The following is a 20,190-nucleotide window of genomic DNA, read 5'->3' as shown; positions in this document are numbered from 1 at the left end:
TTTTGTTTTTAAATCTTCTGATTCATTTATAAGGGGAAATATATGTTTCCAAAAGTTGCAAGGAACTAAGATGTTTCGCAGTTTCTTACTTTGGCTTGGATCCGGAGTTCGCATGAGCAGACCCTCCTCTCCTACCCACTACAGCCCCTGCACGCCCCTCCCTGCAAGATGGTCAGAGGATGTGGCTTGGCAGGGGGTCTGCATTGCAAAAGAGATGGAAATCAGGTGGAGGCAGCTTTCATGAGTAGAGGTGAATGATCTGTCAGTATTGGGCTATTGCAGCAAATGCTTAGAAAGATTACTTAGAAAGATCCTCAGAATGTTACTGTTCCCAATACACTTCCGAGCACAATAAGTTACATTGGCTCCTAGTATGTTTCAGAGCACAATTCAAAGTGTTGGTGCTGACTTTTAAAGCCCTAAATGTCCTTAGTCTGGTATACCTGAAGGAGCATCTCCACCCCCATTGTTCAGCACAGACACTGAGGTCCAGCTCTGAGGGCCTTCTGTAGTTCCCTCACTACAAGAAGTGAAGCTACAGGGAACCAGGAACACCCTCCCAGCAGACGTCAAGGAGATGAGTAACTATATAACCTTTAGAAGAGATCAGAAGGCAGCCCTGTATATGGAAGCCTTCTAATGTATAATGTTTTATTATGTTTTTATATCTGTTGGAAGCTGCCCAGAGTGGTTGGGGCAACCCAGTCAGATGGGCAGGGTATAAATAATAATCATTAGCCTTTGGTGATAACTCATAGCCGAGTAAGATTGTCTTTCATGAATATGGTCTTAATAGTGTGTCTGTAGGTGACTGTGGAAGCCAATTCTGGATCCGCACATCCTTCCACAGTGGGGACATTGGTTTCCAGATGGGAGTTGATCACAGTGAGGATTTGCCAAACGTGCCTTCCTCTTAGCTCGTTTCTCCCTTTCATCCTTAGTTTGTGCTTCCTCAAAGTCTCCTTTGGTAGAAGCTATTCTCCAACTGAAGCACTCACAGGCCAGTGTTCCCCAATTGCCAATGTTTATATTACATTTTTTTTAGATTTGCCTTGATAGCGTATTTAAACCTCTTTTGTCAACCACCAGCCTTACACTTTCCGTTCTTAAATTGGGAATAGAGTAGTTTCTTTGGAAGACGATAATCAGGCAGTCCAGTGAAGTTGATGTTGAAGAATCATTGCTTCAACACTGGTGATCTTTGCTTCTTCCAGTACACTGGCATTAGTTCATCTGTCTTCCCAAGTAATATATAAAAATGGTCAGACACATTGTTGATGGAGTTAGAGATGGTGTTTATAAGTGGTCCATGTTTCACAATCATACAGTAAAGTTGGTAGTACAATAGCTTTGTAAACAAGCATTTTGGTTTCCCAGCAAATGTCCCAGTCCTCAAACACTCTACGCTTCAATTGGGAGAAAGCCCTGCTTGCAGAGCTCAGGCAACATTGGATTTTGGCATCAATGCTGGCCCTTGTGAAAAGATAACTGCCTAGGTAAGAAAAGGATAAACATTTTCTAACTTTGTACCATTAAGTTAGATTTGTGGCGCTGCGGGACGAGGGGTTGTTTTGTGCTTGTTGGTGCAGTAGTTTGGTTTTGGGGATATTGAGCGATAGGCCAAGCTGTCCACAAGCTTCTGCAAAGATATTTAGGATGGCTTGAACGTCATCATCTGAGTGTGGAACACATAAATAATAAAATGATGATTATGATAGTGGATGTTGGAGGGCATGTGAGTAGTGGTGTGCTGGACCACTCAGAGGCTCTCTGTGATAGATTTGTAAAGCCTTTTTAGGACAAAGTTGCCCACATCAGCTTAGATTGACACCATAGTACAAATCTACACGTATGGCAATTGTGGCACTGTGTGACAGTAGCTCCCTTCTTATCTGTTGGGCCACTACCAGAGAATATCATTGGGAGACAATTGCTTGGCCCTATGCAAGGTGACCCAGGGGATACTGCAGGGTTCCATCTTGTCCCCTATGCTAGTCAATGTGTCTATGAAAACATTTGAGTGACAATGGATGGATATGTCAGTTTTGGTTCCCCCAGCTTCTCATTTGTCCAATTTTAAATTCAGACCTTCACATTTCTGCAGCAATCTGTGATTATTCTTTTTTAAAAAAATGTCTGCATTTTAGTGTGAATTTCTTGTAATAAGCAGATTTTTGAATGCTCTTTTCCTTAACGTAACTCAGAAGCTGTGCTTTTGGCCTGGGGAGCACTGTTTCCTGTGCAAAGTAGCGGCAGCACACAAGGAGCCACTTCTGAGGTAAAACAGTGCAGTGGACCAGGTTGAGCCAGCTGGTAGGCCCAATATAACCCATGAACCAGCCCTAGACCTAGACCATAGAGTTCAACTCAGAGTTTTAACTCACATTACATTGGCCCAAGGACAAGAATGGTCTGAAGCATAACTGAGGCATTACTTCCCCATAACAGTATGATAATATTTTAGATGGTATGAAAGATTTACCTTTGGAGATCTCTGTTAAGAATATCTGAAAAGCCATTGCAGATTTGTATTAAATTACAATAGAAATACGACAGGCTTGTACACTGTTCTCTTTCTCTCTCTCTCTCTCTGCTGTGCCAAATGGATTAATGTTATGATAATGAATACCCGAGGAATTAAGTGTGATTTGTCACTTGTAAAACGTTGCCCACCACTGTAATCCATCACTGCTTTGTGGCAACGAAGGTTGATCTGTCAATGAGATTGCGGAACAAGATGGTAATATCTTCACAGTATCTTTCTCTCTCCTCCCATTTCTGTTCTTAACAAAGAATTTTAATTGTACTTATCCAGGTGAAATCCTGTAGTCATTCGACCAAACCAAGGCTTAATACGCTTTATTTTAAGTCACGTAGATCTCCCAACCTGCAGTAATGTCCTCCCCCTCAGGTTGTTTTTTTTTTTGCCATCTTATATCCTAGTAACCGTCATGCATGACGATCCCGATCTTCTCTGTGCAGTGAGCAGATGGAATGGTCAGTGATTCAAAATGTGAAATACTGAAAAGGTCAAAATCCAACAGGATGCTGCTGTCGGTTTCATCTGTGATCTCTTGTTCTCGTATCAAAAGTCATCATAAGGACAGTAATGAGAACATCATAAATCTAGTTCTCTCACCTAGAGGCCGATGGCGAAGGATGAGTGAGTTCGTAGCGATAAAGAAACTGAATCTGCTGCAGTTCTTTATGGGGAAGAGGGCTGCTTCCCACATAATCACATGAGCCTGACCGGATCAGAACAATGGTGCATGCAGTGCAATATCTTTCATCTGATAATGGCCAGGTCCAAACGCTTCAGGACAATTTAAGAATATGGAGTTACAGCATTCATTTCCCAGGCTGATCTTGTGGTGGCATTAGGAACACCTTGATTCCAGTCCAAGGAAAATTGCACTTATACTCTATTGAGATCTTGCCCAGCACATATTCATATAGATCTGCACAGTATATCAAACCCCATACAATCTTCCAGGCATATATGGTGGCCCACCAGGAACTTAACAAACTTGTTTTTCTCCCGGCTTGTTGTCAGGCATCCAGCAGGTATGGGCAAAATTCTGCTGGCCTGATGGAGGGCATGATCCAGACCCACAGAGTGGTTCTGTCTACCATCCTGATTCAAAACGCTGTTTCCAAATATAGACAAAACCCCACTCAACCATCTCAAGAACTGTCATGAACTTGGTGACTTTGATTCAAGATGCAGGAGGAAAACTGTGGATTTTTATAGAACTGGCAGATCAGATGTTTGGAGCATGGCCCTTTCTTACTATCATCCCCCAAATAATTCGCAAGGCAGAAAACCCATTTTTACTCAGTACGTTAAGTGTTTGGTGAACAATACAGGGGTACCTCTGGTTACGTACTTAATTCGTTCTGGAGGTCTGTTCTTAACCTGAAACTGTTCTTAACCTGAAGCACCACTTTAGCTAATGGGGCCTCCTGCGGCCGCTGCACCACCGGAGCACGATTTCTGTTCTTATCCTGAAGCAAAGTTCTTAACCTGAAGCACTATTTCTGGGTTAGTGGAGTCTGTAACCTGAAGCGTATGTAACCTGAAGCGTATGTAACCCGAGGTACCACTGTATACAACAAAGCAACTTCCGCAATCTCCATGCTGATTGCACTTAGGACTCCTCCTCCCATGTTTTGTGAAGCTGGTGACATGATGGACTGGGAAGGTTGGGATCAAACAGGTCCATATAGCTTCAGGAATTTTTAGGTAAATAGCTCCCCACATACACATAACTAACAGATTTTGGCTAGGCCTTGTCATCTGTCAGGAATAGGGGCAACTGGCCAATGGGGCAGCTACCTTTTTCCCCAAGGATGCCACAGAGAATGATGTGAACTAGGTCTTTCTGACATAGTGCATTGTGGTGCTGCCAGGTTGTTAAGGGCAACCAAGTCACCTCATTTTTTTATTGTGGGTGGGGGAGAGCAAAAGCTTACTCACCTAGTCTTCAAAGGTAAGTCTACCCCCAGTTATAGGTTAATAGATCCACCCCCAAATTGATAATAATAAAAATTGGGGTTCAGCATTCCGAAAAAGTCATGACCAAGTCTAGGCAGAATGCTTTGGCCCAGCAGTAATCTGAGGGCACACCTGGGGTGGGAAGTATAGCTCTCCTCCCTCCACTCCAGACGTTGAGAATAGCTCCTGCTCCTATATACGCACAGCCCTATACCTTTATCTGCATATCCCCCCTCCGGGGTTTTGTTTCTTGGTCATACCAGAGTGTGTGACAGAATGTTGAGAGCTCACTTTTATACATAAGAGATTGCATTATTGAACAGAATCCACACAGCAGGGCCTACTGTGTTCAATAGCATATAAGCAGAAGGAAAAGATAGATAATCTCTTTGCTTTTTTTTTTTTTAAAGAACGGAGACAATCGATGAATACAACAGGCAGGGGAAGCACAAAGAGACAACAAGGCAGTGTTAGCCAGAGGTTTCTGCACAATGGTTGCCTAGCTGTTGTCAGGTTTTAGGGCAAAGTGTGGAAGAGGATCTCTTTTCTGCTCTCAAAGTAGCCCACAGGAGAGGCACCAGCACAGAGCCTGGGGCTCAATAGAGTTTCATCTGGGGGAAATCATGGCTGATATGCTACTAAAAGCAGAGCTGGCTTTAAGTTCGGGTTTTTGTTTTGCAAAACGAGTTCTTAGGAATGCTGTCCCGCACCCCCTTTTACAACACCCTCTCCCCATCCCTCCAGAAAGCATCTCACCCCACAATTCTCATTCCCTTTTAACAAATAACAAGGTTGCCGGAGTTGGAGTGTTCATAGCATGAATGTAGTTACCATTTGCTCGATGTGCTATTTGCAGCTAGGAATAGCTGCATTTGAGAAAGCTAGTCTCTTGTTAGATGATGAAAAGAGGCATACGGAGATGTCAGCATGGCATCACATGGGGTGATGGAGCAAAACGGTGGGCTTTCCTTACTAACATTACATCACGAGAAGGCTTGCATGTGAGGCTATAGCTGCAATCCTATATGAGGAGTTACGCTGCAGTCCTAAACATACTGACTAGGGAGTAAGCCCCAGTATTAAGGTAGGGGAAGGGACACAAGCAGATTTAGATGTACAGTGGTACCTCACCTCACAGAGTGATTGTTGTGGGGGAGGAAGGGAAAGGAGATTGTTAGCTGCTTTGAGACTCCTGAAGGGGAGTGATAAAGCGGGATATCAAATCCAAACTCTTCCTCCTCCTCTTCTTCTTCTTCTTCCCAACACCTCACACCTCATGTACAGGGCTTTGAGATGGTGCCCCCTTGGCTCAGCACCCTATGTTTGCTCCCAAAAATCCACCCTGGTGTCTGCTACAGTTTCCAAGCTGCCCTCAACGGCAGCCCAACAACACACCACTGTAATCTAACCTAGAAGTTACCACCGTATAGACCTCTGGATCTAGGCTATATCTATCCAGATAGGGTCACAGCTGGGCCACCTGCCAAAGCTAGTAGAAGACGTGCCATGCCAGAGGGGCCTCTTGCACCTTAAATAACAATGATGGATCCAGGATGCCCCCAAGCTGCACACCTGCTCCTTCAGGGCGGTGCATGATCCTATCTAGCTACTGATCTTTCGTTATTTCGGAGATCAAGGGATCTGGGATTAACTGGGTCTGCTCCGTGACTATTGTTGGGGGATCATGGGATAGGAAGCAGTATTTACAGGTCTATTGTAATGATTTGGACTTACCATTCAGGCCCAAACACAGAGATTTGCCCGGAATTTTGTTGCTGCTGTAGCAGCACATTTTGGCTCTCCTTCAGAGCCTTGAGCTCTTAAAAGTTCACCTCAAAACACTGGTGGAAAATATTAAATGACAGCCTCTCTGCTTTCTCTCCAAGCCAGTGATGCATTCTGTACTGCTTCTCAAGGTAATAGTCCTTCTGCCGGTCACATTAGGAAAGATGGAAGTATTAGTGGATATTTCTCCCCACCCCCACCCCCCCGATAATGGAAGATGGCTTCATTAAGTTGTTAGGATGAAGCCATTAGTGTTTATGTTGCTTTGCAGAGTAACATAAGCAAAAGACAAGTCCACGTCCTCAGGAGCTAACAGGCTAAAATTACACCATGATAGGGAAGGAAGACAACAGAGGCAAGGCTAACAAGGGACAAGTGCCAGAAAGCACAATTACATGTAATGGGGCTTTGTTTTGGCTGGGGATAAAGACTAAGGCGTCACAGAAGATATGGGCTTTGAGCTGAAGACTGAAAGAAGAGAGGAAAGGTTGTCAGAACTCAGAATTCCTCCTGAAGTTTCAGCGTCTTACTCCCCTTCTCAGAAAGCCTGCTCATGTGTTTCTCCAGAGCAAATGCAAGGAAGATGGAGCAGAGCTATGTCTCCCCCTTCATCACATGCCATGCTGTGCTGACCTCACTTCCACCACCTACATATTGAGCATGGCATTTGCAAAGGGGGAACCTATACATGAATGCGTGACCCCTGATTATGTAGGAATTCCTGTTTGTGAAATGCCCATATGCCACCCAGCAGCTCATGCTCTCCAAGACATCCATGTTCAATGCACACACATTGGAGCAGCATAGTGTGGCATGCAATGGCTCAGGCCAGGCTGATTTACCATTCACATGGAGAAACACATGAATAGGACTAGAATCATCAGGAAAAGGTGCAGAATCTCTGGGAAAGGAGCCAAGGCCAAAAGCTTTTGCTGTTAGCTCCATTCCTATGTTCATTAGGCTCCATCCTAAGCTACCAGGTGCTGCCCTCTGACTAGGGGTAGGGGACGAATTGCATTCAGTTCACGTTTAAAGGAGAACTTTCCCAATTTGCACTTTCTGAAGCTACAGTCATACCTCATGTTACATTTGCTTCAGGTTGAGCATTTTCAGGTTGTGTCCTGTGGTGACCCAGAAGTACCGGAAGGGGTTACTTCTGGGTTTTGCCACTCGCACATGCGCAGACGCACAAAATGACGTCACGCGCATGTGCAGAAGCGGCAAATCGCAACCCGTAGATGTGCAGACGTGGGTTGTGTTCTGCTCATGTTGCGAACGAGCCTCCGGAACAGATCCCATTCGCAACTAGAAGTACCACTGTACATGCAAACTGAAACACAGCCGTTCCACTGAAATTTGCACTTCTCTGAATTTTGTAATGTGGTTCTCTAGCCAAGCAGAGTGCGCCAAAACTGCATATGCTGAGCTAAGGTGTTCATAAAAATGCATGTATCATTGAAAATAAGACAAAATTTATTATATTGGGGAAATGGCTTTGTAAAATTGCATACAAGATGCACACAAAAGCTAAAATTGCATACAAAAATGTATATGACTGTCAGGGAACTGCCATCGGAGCATCAGGTGGTGGAGGGGCTCAGGGAGGAAGAAAGAGACTCAACAGCTGAAGCAGGAACCAGCAGGGGGAGGAGTGGATCTCTGAGGGAATGCGAGCAGGAGGGAGGGCTCAGAGACGCTTCCAGCGAGAACAGTGGGGAGGTATCTGAGTCTCCCATAGGGAGACCCACACCTCGCCGGAAACTGTCACGCCGTGAGTCCAGGAGACGCGTTTCCGTTAAGGAGCTTCTTTGCTGGAAGCGCTTCCGCAGACAGCCACTGTCAGACTCTACGAGTGACTAGAGCAGACATGTTTGAGGAGCTCTGTCACACACAGAGGTTTGTGGAGCCGCACAAACTCTGAGGGAGCACGATTTTACGCACAAGCAGCTAATCATCCCATTACAGCAGTCTGACAGTCTCTGTACGCTGCCTGTGCAGGAGAAAGCATCATGAGCGACCCAGCCGGAACCGGAGGAGCAGGGGTTGGAGCTGGTCCAAGCTTGGAAGAAAGATACCGAGCGTTGGAAGTCCAACTTGCGCTGCAGACGGCGAGGCTTGAGGAGAGAAGGGCTCAGGATGCAGACAAGAAGGGGAGAGCCACTCAATTCCCCAGAAAGGTACCAGGATTGGTGCAGAAGTTTGGGGGGGACCCCAAGGATTACCATGCCTTTAGGACAGAGATGCAATATGCCATTAATGTGCAGTTTGATGAGTTCCCTGATGAGGAATCGCGAGTTGCTTTCGTAATTGGGCATCTTGAGAAAGGGGCGCGGGACTGGGTTCGACCCCTAATGGCAACGCACAATGACGTCCTAAAGGACACGATGAAGTTCTTTCGTGCAATGGATATCATGTTTTCCAGCGATATTGAGGAAGGGGTGGTGCGCAGACAGCTAATGGCTTGCAAGCAGGGAAGCCGATCTGTCCGTGAGTACTGGACTGAGTTTACCATGCTGGTTCACAGATTGGGTTGGGATTTATCGGCGGCACCCATTCAGATGCTATTTGAAGAAGGTCTTTCTTCGGCTGTGAAAGACGAGCTGTCCCGGAGCCCCAGGGCGGTGTCTATGGATCAGCTGACCAAATCTGCGCTGACCATAGGAGCGCGTCAGGAGGCAAGAGCCTTGGAGAGGCGGGAAGGGGAGAGGGGAACGTTGGAAGGAGTTCCGCATTCCAGACATTCCTGAGCCAGCTTTCCCGCCGGCAGAGCCGATGGAAATCGGAACAGCGCGCGCGCGCGCATTTTCAAAACCCAGTGAGGGGGCTAAGAAGGAGGGAAAGGGCGCCCGGAAATGCTATCTCTGCCAACAGCCAGGCCACTTTGCCAGAGTCTGCCCCCAGAGGAAGGAATGGCAAGGGATGGTGGGAGCTGTTGAGGGAGGAGAGCAGGGAGAAACAGAGCAGGTAAAAGCCAACGCCTGGTTGCCACAGTTGGGGCACTGCAGCCAGGCCAAAGAGCAGTGAAAGTGCCCGTGCCAGAAGCTCCTCAACCTGCTCTAGTGATTGAAGTGTCGCTAGAGCTGCAAAATGGACACCCCCTAAAAATAAAGGCGCTGTTGGACTCAGGCAGCTCCTGCAATTTTATGAGCAAGGAGTTTGCTGCTGAACACCAGATACAGACGATCCCTTTAAGCAACCCCCTGCAGGTGACCACGATCGATGGCAGGGAGTTGTTGGGAGGAGGAGTCAGCTTGCAGACCGTCCCAATGATAATGAGGGTGGCAAGGCACACAGAACTGATAGCGTTTAATGTGGCCACCTTGGGAGGCGCTCCCATTATTTTGGGAATGAGCTGGCTAGCGCTACATGATCCGCTGGTGGGCTGGCATCAAAGAGTGGTTTCCTTTGGTTCAGCACATTGCTTAGAACACTGCAAAGGGGAAAAGGGTTCAGCAGGGGCCCAAGCCACCCTAGCAGGGACGGAAGTAATGGAGAAGGTGAAGGTACCACCACAGTATGCAGATCTCAGCGACGTGTTCAGCGAGAAGGAAGCTGACCAACTACCCCCGCATAGGCCCTTTGATTGCCAGATCAATTTACTCCCTGGAGCACAGCTTCCTGTAGGCAAGTTGTATGCCATGTCAGACAGAGAAATGCAGGAGTTGCGAGAGTTCATTGACAAGAACCTGAAGAGAGGCTTCATCAGAGAGTCCAAAGCAGCGGGGGGTAGCCCAGTGTTTTTTGTGGATAAAAAGCACACGGACAAGCCGAGACTTGTATGTGATTTCAGGCGGTTAAATGCAGTGACAGAACCAGTGGCTTTCCCTATGCCCAGGATTGATGATATTTTGACCAGGGTGCGGAAGGGAAAGATTTTTACAAAGCTGGATCTAAGGGGGGCGTACAACCTGATACATATAAGGAAAGGGGATGAATGGAAAACCACCATGTTTACCCCTTTGGGGGCATTTGAATATCTCGTTATGCCTTTTGGATTACAAGCAGGCTCAGCGTGCTTTCAATCTTTTATGAACCACGTACTGGGTCCTTTGCTCTACAAGAATTGCGTGGCCTTCCTAGATGATGTGTTGGTGTATTCGGAGAATGAGGAGCAACATGTGAGAGACGTCAGAGAAGTGTTGAGCAGGCTGCAAGCCAACAGGCTGTGGGTGAAACTGGAGAAGTGTCAGTTTCATACCAAGGAGGTGGAATTCCTGGGGTACCGCCTGTCAGACAAGGGATTGGCCATGGATCCCGGCAAGGTGCAGGCAGTGCTGGAATGGAAAACACCCAAAACCAAGAAGGATGTGCAGAGGTTCCTAGGGTTTGGAAACTTTTATCGTAAGTTCATCCGAAACTTCGCCCACCTGACGGCGCCCATTACGGACTGTCTCAGCAGTAAAAAGAAGTTTGTATGGACGGCGGAGGCGGAGCGAGCGTTTGAGGAACTGAAAAGGGCCTTCGCCTCAGAAGAACAACTTCTGCATGTGGATTTACAAAAGAAGCTGAGGGTCGAAACAGACGCATCTGACAGAGCCATAGGGGCGGTGCTTCTTCTGCAGCCGGGGAAGGAGGAGTCAGAGTGGCGACCGTGTGCCTTCTTTTCGCGAAAGCTGAACAAATCCGAGAGGAACTACACGGTGTACGACCGGGAACTTCTTGCTATTCATGAGGCTTTCCGGAAATGGAGGCACCTGCTAATTGGTGCACAACATAAGGTGCAAGTGTGCACGGACCATAAGAATCTAGAGTATTGGAGAACTGCGCGAGTGCTCAACCAACGGCAGTTGAGATGGGCCCAGGAGTTCTCCAAATTTAACTTTGAGATTTGTTACGTGCCAGGCCCAGAGAACGTTAGGGCGGACGCTCTCTCACGCAAACCTGAATATTTGGAGGGGGAGGGAGCACCCGAAGAGACCCATGTCATTCCAGAGGACCGCTGGGTGTGTGGGGCGGCATTGGTGGGGCAAAGGGAATTGGTAGAGGGAACGGTGCATGATGAATACGCCCAGGACAAACTCAGGGGTCTCAGGAGGGAGGGAGACAAACCCGGGGGTTTTGAGGAGAGAAACGGGGCATTGTACTACAAGGGAGCGTTATATATACCCGAAGGGGAATTGAGGGAGAAGGTACTCAAGCAACTGCACGATAGCCCCACAGCAGGGCATTTTGGGCAACACAAAACCATGTGGCTGGTTACCAGGGAATTTTGGTGGCCCAAGGTCAGGGAAGATGTGCGGGAGTATGTGAGAGGGTGTGACCAATGCCAACGAGCCAAGGGGGAGAGGCGGGCACCGGCAGGTTTATTAGAACCACTACCCACACCTGAAAGACCATGGGAAGCAGTGGCAATAGATTTCATGACTGATCTGCCAAGGTCTAGAGGGAAAACAGCCATCATGGTTGTGGTAGACCTGTTAACTAAAATGGCCCACTTTATAGCCTGCTCACATGCGGTCACAGCAGAAGAAACAGCTAAATTGTTTGTAGAAAATGTGTTTAGGTTGCATGGCGCCCCCTTGAGGGTGGTTTCAGACCGAGGGAAACAATTTACTTCCAGGTTCTGGAGGAAGCTCATGAGCTTACTGCATGTAGAGGTTAATTTCTCAACGGCCCGTCATCCAGAAACCAACGGGCAGGCGGAAAGAGCTAATGGTGTTCTCCAGCAATATTTGAGGTGTTATGTGAATGACAGAGAGAATGATTGGGTGGAGAAGCTGGCGTTGGCAGAATTTGCCTACAACAATGCAGAGAACGTGTCCACGGGAATGAGCCCCTTTTTGGCTAATCACGGGTGCCATCCCAGAGCCTTCCCAGGGGGGGAAGGGGAGAACTGGAGCGTTCCAGCTGCAGAACAGTTCGTTGAAGAAATGGAAGCGATCCATCGCCAGCTCCAACTCAACTTAAACAGGGCTAAGGAGGAATATAAGAGGCAGGCAGACAAAAACAGAAGGGAAGGTGAAAGCATTAGGGTGGGGGACCAGGTGTGGCTGTCAACCCAAGGGTTGCCATTCAAAGGGGGTTGTAAGAAGTTAAGACCCAAAAGGCTGGGCCCATTTGAAGTCATGCAGCAGGTCAACCCAGTGGCTTTCAGACTCCGGTTACCGAACCACATGAAGCTGCACCCAGTTTTCCACAGGTCGTTGCTGTCACCGTATAAAGGGGACAGAGAAGGGAGGGTCACTAGGGGGCCGGCAATGGAGGAGAAGGAACACAGCTACCATGTAGCGGAGATCCTTGATTCCAGGTGGAAGGGAGATCAAGTAGAGTATTTGGTAATGTGGGAAGGGGAACCGGAGTCGGAAAACACCTGGGTTAGGGCAGAGGATGTCAATGACGAAGTTTTAATAGAAACTTTTCATCAGAGGTTCCCACGTAAACCTCAGCCTGTAGCGAGGTTCCGGAGGGAATACTTTGCCACCACCGACGAAGAAGAGGAGTTGGAGGGGTTCACAGATTCCGAAGAGGAGGAGGATTCAGCGAGCCAGGACAGCGATCGATGGAGGGAATTGTTTGAGACGTCTGAAGATGAAGAAGATTCTTTTCGGGGTTTTAACCCTTCACCTCCCAGAGGAGAGGAAATGGGAGGGGGTGAGGGGGGCCCTGGAGGGGAGGTGGATGTCAGGGAACTGCCATCGGAGCATCAGGTGGTGGAGGGGCTCAGGGAGGAAGAAAGAGACTCAACAGCTGAAGCAGGAACCAGCAGGGGGAGGAGTGGATCTCTGAGGGAATGCGAGCAGGAGGGAGGGCTCAGAGACGCTTCCAGCGAGAACAGTGGGGAGGTATCTGAGTCTCCCATAGGGAGACCCACACCTCGCCGGAAACTGTCACGCCGTGAGTCCAGGAGACGCGTTTCCGTTAAGGAGCTTCTTTGCTGGAAGCGCTTCCGCAGACAGCCACTGTCAGACTCTACGAGTGACTAGAGCAGACATGTTTGAGGAGCTCTGTCACACACAGAGGTTTGTGGAGCCGCACAAACTCTGAGGGAGCACGATTTTACGCACAAGCAGCTAATCATCCCATTACAATGACGATAAATTTGCACTAAAATACTGATACATTTTCATGAGGACTTCTTTCTTTCTTTCTTTTAAAAAAGGCAAACTGATGTGGAAATATGGAGAATGGAACTTAAATGAGAAACTTGAAAGAAAACGGAACTGACAGATTAGCCCAATCCCACTTCTGACCCACTCGGTGCCATCCCTTCCTTTCAGTAGGGATTCATCATCTACTAGGCTTCATCTTCTGATGTATCCACCATCTACCCCTTGGGCTCTACTCTCTGAATCTCCAGGCCTAAGGTTCCTGAAAGGGGCAATGGTGGGAAGGGATGTACTCAGGGTGAGAGTTCCGGGCATAAGGAGCGACAAGAGGAAATGAGTGCAGTTCCTAGTCAAGACCTTTGAATAGCTCTACTGTGATAGGACTTAGAAGCATGAAGATCATTATCAGGATATGTGAGTGGAAAAAGAAGGGGAGTGGCATAGGGGAGGCTTTTAAAGGATGCGCCAGGAGTTTGTCTGTATGAGCTCCTCTGCATTACTGCGAATGTTCCCTTCTACTCTCGAATGTTCCCTAATTAGTCATTTGAGGGGGGAAACTTGAAGAAGGAAAAGCACAAAGTGAGAGCTATGCATAATTTACAAAACTGAACGCTTCCTTTTAGGTTAATGGCACTGCAGCTCATTTCTCCCTCCCCCTAAGCCTCTGGCAAGAACCTCTGCCTTCCTCATTTTTATCACTTCATTTGGAGTTGTGTCCCTCCCATCACCTTCCAAAAAACTGGGGAGACTCTCTTTTCCTTCTGCCACCACAAAGTACCTTTTACTAATATACCATATTCTCTCTCTCTTTTGCTACTTTGCGCAGACCAGGTTAAAAGTCTGGTTTTTGCAGATGCCCTGAAGAATGTTGTTGAAGTGCCTTCCTAGAAACCAGCACGAATCAAGGATGTGAAGATATTTGGGGGGGGGGGAGGGGGAGAGACTTTGGGGAGGGAAGGAGAGCCTTCCTCAAAAGGTTTTTAAAATAACAATTTGCATCCTCAAGTAATTCCCAACTCTCCCTGGCAACCATTCATTTCTTCCAACCGGCAGAAATCTGCAATATGAGAGTGGATTGGCTTCTTTTTCCCATGGGGCCATGTATCTCTTCATCCGCCGCCTAGGGTAAAAAGCAATGCATACGTTTACAATATAAATGTGATTTAATCGACCTCCCTGTCAGCAAGAAATGGCAAGCATATCAAACAAGACCAAGATGTTAGGAGAGGGAAAATGGGAGGGGGGAATCATAAATTATTGCTGTGATGAGTTTCTGAGCTGGGTTTTTTTTTTTGTGGGTGGGTGGGTGGGTGGGTGGGGGGGAGGGGGAGACTACTGGATGATTTTGTGTAAGGCTTTTCCCCGAAACAATAATTAAGATAATTCTGTATGACAAGGAGAAAAATGTTCAGCTTTGTATGAAATGTGCTTTATGTTTAGCAAGCTGAAAGCTCTCTGTATTGATTAGAATTCCCCACAGCCCAGCAATGCAAAGCTAAAATTAATTGAACTGCGGTCCATCTCTTTTCCCCGAATCCTTATTTACTGGATCTTGTGTGTGTATCTTGAGCTGAAAATTGATAGGTTCCTTTGTGGCGAGTGTGCGTGTCTGTGTTTGTGTACACCAAAGCTGTCAGAAGCATGTTCAAGGCCGGCCCTATCAATAAGCAGCACAAGGAAGCTCGCCTCAGGCGAGGGATTTGGGGGTACTATTAAAAGGCAGCAAATAGTCAATTATTTGGTTTGTTGTTATATTTTCACCACCAGGGGAAGACCATTCAGATTTCTTTCCGCCTTCTTCTTTTGCCTTGGGCACCAATATGTTTCAGGCCATCTCTAAGAACGCAGGATCCTAATATCCACCCTCTTACAGCTAAGAGAAGCACAACCCACTGGAAAATATTCCCGCCCGAGCCCCTTGAAGTGAATGGGAGCCATGCAAGGAGCACAATAGTTACGCAGGCTGATTTTCAAACAGTTTGGATGGAAGGCTAGGTCGCCTGCCTCTTCCACCTCAGCAGTTTCAACACACGGGAGAAAGTCGTTCTTGTGCCTGAAAGCAGAAAGGAAAATATAAAGCATTTAACCACACTGGAGAAAGATACATAAACCACATTTTTTTTTTATTTCTTGTACGCCACCCTTCCTCACGTGAGAACCCAGGGCAGCTTACAACCAAGATGCACTTGCACTTTTAAGTGACCCCCAGTTATAAATGGTCCCCCAAATGGTCCAATGACAATTTATGGAAGAGTGGGAACTTTTGGGGGGATTGAAATGAAATTGCTGGCAGGATTTGAAAGCTGAGCGATGGGAAGAAATGATAATATATGAAATAGAGGAATGCATATTAGATGAAATGTGCAATGTAACAGAGGGGTGTGTATTAGATTAAATGTGTGCCATTATGCAGTCTACAAAACGGATGGGCATATAAACAGCATGGAAGAAATTAAAAGAGAAATATATAACCAAATTTGAAGTTTGAAATCAAATGGTTAAAGTTATGAAAATCTAATAAAAATCTTTAAAAGCGAAAGCAAAGGTGCACTTGCGCAAAGGGGCTTTCCCCTTCGCAACCCCCATGTGTGGCCCCATGCCCCCCCCAGCAGCTCTGGGGTGGTGGGTTGGGAACGAAAGAAGGGGTCTTTCCATCTAGCAAGCTGAAATACTTCCCAAGATGGATCATTTGTCACAGGGTAATGTTGGTCATTGTGGGCTAAACAGAACTCTTAAGGTCAGAGCCACAGTACTTCTGGATCCCAGATGCCAGGGCCCAAACAGTGTGCATGTGTGTGTCCCATAGCTCCCTGCTTCTGGGCACCCCCTTAACATCTGAATGGACTAAAGCATCTCTTAGTGCAGGCCCCTCACATTCTTCATTTCCATTTCCCTCACATCTTCCAATTCAGGCATTTCGACTTTCCTCCTGCTCAGCCCCATCCTCTTTATCCGTAACCCAAGGCTTGCTTTATTTACTGCCTCGACAACCTCGTCAAAAGTCCACATTCCCCTGCCGTGACAACACTTTCTTCCAATATTCTGGTGAATTTTTATGTCAGTTGCTATGTGTGTGTTTTTTGTTCTGACTTAGTGAAATATATTTCTTTCGAGCTGCCTTTGACAAAATGTGTCATTTTTGAACTTTACACTGGATTTCTTGGCTCTGGCTCCCTTTGAGTTACGGCCTCTCTTCCCCTCTCTTGAATAAATTACTCTTCCCACCTTTTAGAGGACTGCTACACTGTCTCCTTCAGTGACCTCTTGTTCTTCATTCTCTTTGAAATTTCTCATTATTTAGTTTAAGCCCTTCTGTGGCCTCCTTTTTCTTTTTCCTGCCATGATTTTTGTTTTGTTTTGTTCTGCAGTCCTCAGCCTTGCCAGTTTTCTTCTTTTCCTGCAGGGGCAAAATCCAAAGCACCCTGGCTGGAGTCCAGATTTGAGTAATTATTTTCTGTCTCCCTAAAACCCTTTTGCCCTGACTATTGTATATGATTCTTAGGGTTCATCTTGGCTTCTTGCCCTGCTAAGCACTGTTGCCTTTTGTTTCCAGACTCTCATGCCTGAGACTGTGCTTAACAAAGAAATGGAGAGTATTTAATTGATATATATTTTTGCAGTGCACCCAGAAAAAGACTGAGGGGTGCTCCTTACAGCTTACTTATCTATCTAGGTATTGAGATCAATTCCAAGGCTACGGATACCCTGCTACAGATGTCAGAGGAATCTGTTGAAAATGGACTATCAAGCTGATTTCCTTCATCAAGGCATGCATTTTTGCTATGGATGCTGTTTGCCTCCATTTTCCACAATGAAATTTTCTCTCTCTTGTTTTGTACAAGCTGCATTTTTACATATTAATTGATGTATAAATGCTGCTGTCCCGACGGGGGCCTCATCACTGTTCTTTTCCCCGAAGTGTCGTTGTTTGATTTTGTGTGCCCATAAGATGAGGCAGCCTCTAGGCACTAAGGCTGCAAGTCTAACCACGTCTACTTAGAAGTAAGTCCGATTGAGTTCAATGGGTCTTACTCCCAGGTAAGTGGAATTATGACTGCAGCCTCAATCCTACTTCCTACTGTAAATTTTTAAAACCACATGGAAAGTCCTGACCTTCTGGACTATATCTGTGCTCATCAGTTAAAATCCCAAGAGTTTCAAGCTTTCTTTAGACTGGGTGTGGAACGAAGCAAGCTAAGCTAAGAGACATCAGGTAGGATTCATAGTCTGGGGCAAGGAAGAGTGGGTTCCCTATTTCCCCACTGGGCACGCACATAATGCAGGGTGCCGACTTGGGCCCCAGATTATGAGTGACCAGCGGCACAGGTGGGGTAATCACACCCACCCCCCATTCTCCAGTAGTGGGAAGAAGAGACAGAGACAGGGTTGAATTATGACAGGACACTGAACTACCAAGCTATGAAGTATTGGGAGAAGAAGGAGAGGGAGTTGGAGAACAGATAGCAGACACATCTTTAGAGAGCCTGGGAACTCCCCCTTCTCCAAGGACAATTAGGATTCAAGCGCAAAGAACGCAGCAACGTTTTCCTCCTGAGACTTTCCATAGGAACACAGGGTGTTGTTGGGGAAGGAAAAGGAGGGGCTCAGAGTGAGCAACGTCATGATGGCGTCCAGGACTAGATTCCTTGTCTTGCTCCACAATTGCTGAATAAAACCACAAATGCGAACTTTCTTGTTTCTTCTTTGATCCTGGAGGCTGCCGGGGGAGGAGGGAATCTCTTGAGCCTGACAGGTGCTGATCCTGAGCACCCATAAAAAAATTTTGTGGGTGTCCAAGCCCCCGGGCCCCCTATAACTGGTGCCAGTGACATAATGAGTTTGGGGATATGGACTGATGGGCCTTCCCAGCCGTACCCACAGGCTGACAGTGGGCTGACAGTATCATGGTTGCCCTAAGTCAGTCTTTCTCTCCTTTAACTCTAGCCTGCTTGCTGGGGGGAAATGTTATCTCTGTCACCATATGGGATGTCAGAATCCCTGCCCTTGGTGTAATAATAATAATAATAATAATAATAATAATAATAATAATAATAATAATACTTGTACCCCGCCCATCTGACTGGGTTGCCTCAGCTACTCTGCCCAGCTTCCAACAGAATATAAAGAACATACGATACACCAGACATTAAAAGCTTCCCAACAGAGGGCTGCTATAGCATACAAAGTTGAGCCAATGAAGTCTCTGTGTGGATCTTGCTCTCCTTGTCAGCTCTGCTGTGAGAACAATGGACAGCTTACAGAATATTTGCCTCCTCTGTCTGTGTCGTGGCTCAGAATTTCCCAGTCCTGAAAGACCAGCATCACACCCTGTCAAAGCTGAGCATACATTCGGGTTTGCTGCGGCTTGCTGCCAGTGTGCAGCTCAGAGTTGTCAATAGATCCTGGTGGTTGGGTGGACAGAGGCTGGCAGTTTTGCGTATAGGTCCCAGTTTAATGCAGAAAGGGTACACAAACCTGAGGACTGGTGAAACATCCATAGCAGCGGAAGTCTTAATTCTGAGGCTGCATTACAAAAAGCATCTTTCCAAGAGGAAAAAAAGTAGAAAATGTAATTAAGTAAAAGCAATATTCTGCCTGTCATAACCATAGAAACAGCCTGGCTAAGCTGGGGACATGTAAGAATTCTTGCAAATTTGACGCCAATCCATGTGACAGTCAAGAGTGTACACTCTGAGGCTGAATCAGGGAGAATAATTGAAGCCTTGCAGAAAGGGAAGCCAGAGTGTGGGTGAACACTTAGCAATAACTGGAAATTTAATGCACTATGGAGAAATGTGTGTTTCACTTCCTGAAAGAAAGGAATTCTCATGTCTTTTGGACCTGGACAGAGAGACCATTTGTGATCCTTATTCCAGGAACTGGGACTTGTTAATAAAAGGTGGGGGTACAAAACAGATAATTGCACGCCACAATAATTTACAAGAATTACACAAGCAAAACTATAGGCCTCTGCTCTAAGGAGCTTGCAATCTAAATTTTGACTGGGAGTGTGGGCAGGCAGAATAAGGGGAGGAAAGAGAGAGGCAAGGAAAACTCATTTTCATTTTTGTGAGTGCCTCTTTTTTATGGGGCTTGGCAACCCTTGCTGTAAACATATTTGAGTTGTTTCAGTGCCATTCCCCTTAGTTTTTGTTTCCCTGCCTCATTGCAGCCCTTGGTCTCGTTTTCTCACATTGTCATTGACCCCACTGGCTGTCGTGACCTTCAAGAATGGACGGATGTAACGTGTAACATATCAATGAAATCACATTAGTCCCTGCTGCCAATTGGCTCAAATGATAGGAAGAAAATGGCGGCAGGAAGAAGCAATAGCCAAAGGAGCAAAAGGACACTGAATAATATCAAAACGAAGCAAACATTCAGCCAGGTGGGGTTGGATGTCAAATGTGCTACTTTCAATGGCCCATTACAAACGGCCAACTTACCATGCAGCAAGGGTTTTACTTTGTTAAGAACAAAGTTGTGGAGTCAGGCCAAAAGTCCAGAATCCAGTTCTCACAGTGGCCAATCAGATGCCCATGGGATGCCCACATTAATGATGGAGTCTTGCTAAAGCCCACAATAACAAGAGGTAGTAAGTTCAATAGCATAATGATCAGATTTCTCCACTAGCCATATTCAGTCATTCCGCTGCATGAGGGGAAGAGGGCAGGGTCATAATTCTTTGGCTCCGCCTTTGGTCACTTCTCAGTGGTCTGGACACCTTTCGTCATAGTCAACCTGATGGTCTAGAACAGGAGAACAGAGACTACTCCTGCTGACCGTGATCTAGGACCCTGATTGGTTCAGGGTTCTAAAACAGGAGTTGCGGAGGCTCCCTAGTGCAGGCGTTTAGCTCAAATG

At 46.6% G+C, this 20,190-nt stretch overlaps 1 long non-coding RNA gene across 3 annotated transcripts; it reads left to right on the top strand.

Annotated features, from left to right (window-relative positions):
- The first annotated feature begins 127 nt into the window (after positions 1-127).
- On the top strand, positions 128-15,802 carry LOC308585821. Of its 3 annotated transcripts, XR_014007583.1 has the most exons (4): positions 128-250; positions 1,390-1,496; positions 13,380-13,740; positions 15,094-15,802. It is a non-coding gene; the product is annotated as an uncharacterized lncRNA (long non-coding RNA). The 3 variants fall into 3 exon arrangements; XR_014007584.1 differs by lacking the exons at positions 128-250; positions 1,390-1,496 and adding an exon at positions 4,320-4,490 and having other exon boundaries at positions 13,380-14,451; XR_014007585.1 differs by lacking the exons at positions 128-250; positions 1,390-1,496 and adding an exon at positions 4,400-4,490.
- The last annotated feature ends 4,388 nt before the right edge of the window (positions 15,803-20,190 follow it).

Source organism: Podarcis bocagei (assembly GCF_964188305.1).
Source record: "Podarcis bocagei genome assembly, chromosome: 4".
In the NCBI taxonomy this organism is placed as follows: Eukaryota; Metazoa; Chordata; class Lepidosauria; order Squamata; family Lacertidae; genus Podarcis; species Podarcis bocagei.
The sequence above is the reverse complement of the archived record's forward strand: the minus strand, read 5'-3'. Positions and strand labels throughout refer to the sequence as shown.